The sequence below is a fragment of the Amphiprion ocellaris genome, chromosome 8 (assembly GCF_022539595.1).
Source record: "Amphiprion ocellaris isolate individual 3 ecotype Okinawa chromosome 8, ASM2253959v1, whole genome shotgun sequence".
Classification (NCBI taxonomy): domain Eukaryota; kingdom Metazoa; phylum Chordata; class Actinopteri; family Pomacentridae; genus Amphiprion; species Amphiprion ocellaris.
The window spans coordinates 24377393-24381528 of NC_072773.1; the positions used below are offsets into that span (position 1 = coordinate 24377393).

The following is a 4136-nucleotide window of genomic DNA, read 5'->3' on the forward strand; positions in this document are numbered from 1 at the left end:
AGTTGAAGGCATTGATCAAACTAATGTTACCTTCTGATCTCCACAAACTTTACTGTTCAGTGAAGAGAATCAAAGTTTGTTGAGGATTTCTAAAAAACCCACAGGTGAAGGTCTGAGAAGAACTCAGATGGATGATCTAAATGTGAAATCAAGACTCATGGTCACAAGTTTTAAGGCTTCTGTTAACCAGAAAGTTCAAACTAACAGAGAAGTACTGAGAAACTTTTAAAACTTCAGCCTTCAGACTGTCTAAAGGTTCAAACTAACAGAGAACTACTGAAGAACTTTTAGGATTTCAGTCCTCAGACTGTCTGAAGGTTCAAACTAACAGAGAAGTACTCAGGAACTTAGAAGATATCAGTCCTTGGACTGTCTGAAGGTTCAAACTAACAGAGAACTACTCAGGAACTTAGAGGATATCAGTCCTTGGACTGTCTGAAAGTTCAAACTAACAGAGAACTACTGTGGGACTTAGAAAATTTCAGCCCTCAGACTGTGTGAAAGCTCAGGTCCTGAGGACTCAGGAGGTGTGGAGGCTTTGGAAAGTCTTGGAACTGAGGGTTCAACCCTCCAGCACAAAGGCTGAAGTCCAACCTCCTGAGAAAAACGGTTGTCGAGACTCGAGTCAAAAAAAAAACCTCGAAAACGACAAAAAATAGATGATAAATGCGCAAAAAAAAGAAGAATTAGTATCTGAGCGAATAGCTCAGGGGGATAAGAAGAGAGTCTGCGGACTGGAGGGTCGCAGGTTCAAGACCAGCCACTGGCAGTTTTCTTTCTTTGTCTTTGGTAGAATTTTGAGAAAACTTAAGAAGGGTCTGGTCTTGAACCAGCGACCTGCAGCTCCATAGGCAAATCCTTAACTCACTGAGCTACAGATCAGATACAAAGAAATAATTTCGTCGTCCCTTTGGCATCGTAGTTTCTGAAGTCACCACATGGGTGGAGCCAAGGCGGAGTCTGGGTGGAGTCAGGGCGGAGAGTAGGCGGGGAGGTGGGTGGCGGCCTCCCCCCTCTACTCCCCCACCTCCCTCCACCACCCACCACACCTTCCCCCGCCCGACGAATTCTTCGAGTCTCCACGAGTTCTTCGAGTCTCCACAGGTTTTCCCGAGTTTCTGGAGTTTCCACCAGGTCAGAGGCAGAACAAGTTGTCATGAAGAGGTGTTGAAGTCAGCCAGGATGGACTGACCTTTTACAGCGACGAGAAGGAAGACCACTAGAAGAGCAGGTCTTTAACCACCATCCATAAAATCCATGGAGTCGCTCCAGAGAAATGAAGGGAGAGAAACTTTTATCAACCTCCATCCAGATGTTCTACTTGATATCTTTACTTGGAGATTTTAGCACCACAAACCTTTAGTATCACACTTTATTATCATTTATTAGGACTTAAATGGAATCCACCAGCAGATTTACTTTTTCTTGACAAACTTTATTCTTGTCGTCGTGGGACTGCAGTATTTAAAACTGTTCCTTCTATTTGACCTCATGTTTATTAGTTTTAGTGGAGAAAGTTATTTTAGTTGTCGATTAGTCTCTTAAAAACCAAATAATAAATTGGATTAGTCAAGAGGTTTAAATTTCTTACTTTGTCATATTTTAAATATGACAAAAAAATATAAAAATAAAGCGTCTTGAGACAATTTGACCTGTAATTGGCATTATATAAATAAAATTGAATTAAAACTGTATGTATCTTGTAATGTTGCAGTAATTCAGCCATACATGTTGGAAAACACATTTTCTTTCTCCATTAATCTGTTGATTGTTTTCTCCATTAATTCATTTCTTGTTTTGCGTTATAAAATGTCAAACTCAAATATATTCAATTTACTGTCATAAAAACCAAAAAGATTTACATTCATGATGCAGGAATCAGGCAGTTTTTCACTTTTTATCTGAGTTTAGTCAGAAAGATAGTTGATAATGTGTGAATTATTGCAGCTTGTGAGCTGTAGAAGGTTTTTATCTTTGGGGCCGAGTGTCAAAAACATTTAGAAACCAACATCAACAAAACAAAGATTTGAACATCATTAAAGGGAAATCCAACTTTTGCATGACAATGTCTAATTAAAGGACATTTATTTCCAACGTAAATGTGTGATATTCATCCTCTGGAGCTTTCTCTTCACATCGTCTTCCACCTGGACTGGTTTGGTCAGGACCATGTGCAACAAACATTTGAAAAACTGCACTTTAACATCAATGAATGACACTGAAGTTTAATCTCTACATAAATGAGACTGAGTCTGGATGTGCTGCTCTGTCATTAACTCCTAAGTTTAGGGAAAGTTCAAACAAAAGAGGACAGTTCAGATCAGACTTTAGAATGAGCTTATTCTGAACAAACATCTCAGGCTTTCTGAGCTTCAGCACCTCTAGCAAGATATTTTAACAACAAGCAACTCAAGAGATCCAGAAGTTGGAGAGAGTTAGCTTTAGCTGAGCCAAAGAACATGTGGGACGCTAACCTAGCAAACATTTCAGACTTTTCTCTTTGAATTCTGAGAAATAATTTCCTATTTAATGACAGAGCTACACATCTTAACTCAGTCTCATTAAAACAGACTCTAATTCAGTGTCATCCATCCATATTAAAGTGCAGTTACCCAAAATGTTTGTAGCATGAGCTCCAACAAAACCTGTCCAGGTAAAAGGCCACTTTGACAAACAGGAAGTGGAAGATTCCAAGCAGATTTATAGAAGGGGGAACCAGACTGTACTAAGTGTGGTCGAGTATAGAGGGGTGTTTTGTGGGCTTTTTAAGGCTGATAATGATTATTAGTGAGACATTTGGAGTAGATATTCATTTGCAGTAAATTAAAGTATTTAAAATCTTGGAGTTAAACTTAGAAGAACACAAACTCTAACAGAAAACTTTGTTGATACGTTTTTGTTTTGTTTACAGATGTTAAGTTGAAGGAGTTTTATTCGTGACGTATAACCACTCAAATCACTCCAGAAGACAGAGCGACCACAGGTAGATAAAGGTTCAGAGCCAAAGTAGCGGCATTTTTAAATGTATTTATTACTGTAAATCAGTAAAAAATAAAATACTGATAATCAGTAAATCAGTCAGCCCACAATTACTACAATTCTACAATGTATGTCTCTTTCCTTTGACTTGTTATTTGTACAATATACGATGTATATGATGGTGTTTTTTCATACCAAAGGCTATACTATGATGTTTTCTAAGAGACATATGATGCTACTCTGCTTGTTCTGGCTCTGGGCTGCTGCCCTCCTCCTCTGTTGTTTTCTGGATTGTACTCAGCTGCATGCCTTCGTCCACCAGGCCTCCGTTGACTCGTCCCGCCTGCCGTCTCTGGAGCTGAAGCTGGATTGGAACAGACCAAATTACAGTCCAATCACGATGCCAGCTGCCTCTCAAAAGGCTCCTTCATCTGGCAGGTGGCAGCACTTCTTCTGAGGGGAAGCTGAGCTGGCCCAGCAGAACTTTGGAGATGTGTTCCAGTGGTTGGTGGATGTGTGGGGAGATAGAGAGGGACCTTTGAATTGTTCACAAAGGAAAACAGGGAACCCATTGGTAGTTTTAGTTTAGGGTGTTACTGTGGTGTGTTTTTGGGCTTGAAGAGGTGAACAGGAAGAGGTTTCTTTCGTATTGATGATCTTTTACTTTGTTCCTGGTTGGAATGCCCATCAATGTCAACATGAAGTTCACTTTTAGTTCTGTTTATTTATTTTTATTTTACTATCACCCATTTGTTTTTAATCCCCTCACATGTTGTGTTTTTGTAAACTTACTCTTTCAAATAAATACTTGTCTAACCCTCTGGAAACCAGCGTTTGGACGGTTTTTGTGTTGCTCCTCACCTACTTCAGACAGCCGGGACAGAACAACGTTTTGTGGACTAAAGGCGAAACTATGACGTTTTTAGAGCGACATGCTAAACTATGATGTTTTTAGAGCCACATGCTATGTAGAAAAAAAATGTGATTTTTCAAGATGTTATAAAAATGTGCCATATGATGAAATAATGTAAAGTAGGCCGTGTAAAACACTCCAGAACGGTTTTCTTTGAAAAAAAAATCATCATGAATTTTGGCGCAAAAAAAACGCCATAGTATACTATGTCGGAAAAAAAAGCGATTTTTCAACATGTTGTAAA

The 4136-nt window shown here is 39.2% G+C and overlaps 1 long non-coding RNA gene across 1 annotated transcript in view; it reads left to right on the forward strand.

Annotated features, from left to right (window-relative positions):
* LOC129349436 (uncharacterized) overlaps positions 1 to 3563 on the forward strand; it is a 10733-nt gene extending 7170 nt beyond the window's left edge. Inside the window, exon 5 of the long non-coding RNA XR_008602438.1 lies at positions 3302 to 3563. This is a non-coding gene — a long non-coding RNA (uncharacterized LOC129349436). The remainder of the gene's footprint in view (positions 1 to 3301) is intronic.
* Positions 3564 to 4136: the final 573 nt, after the last annotated feature.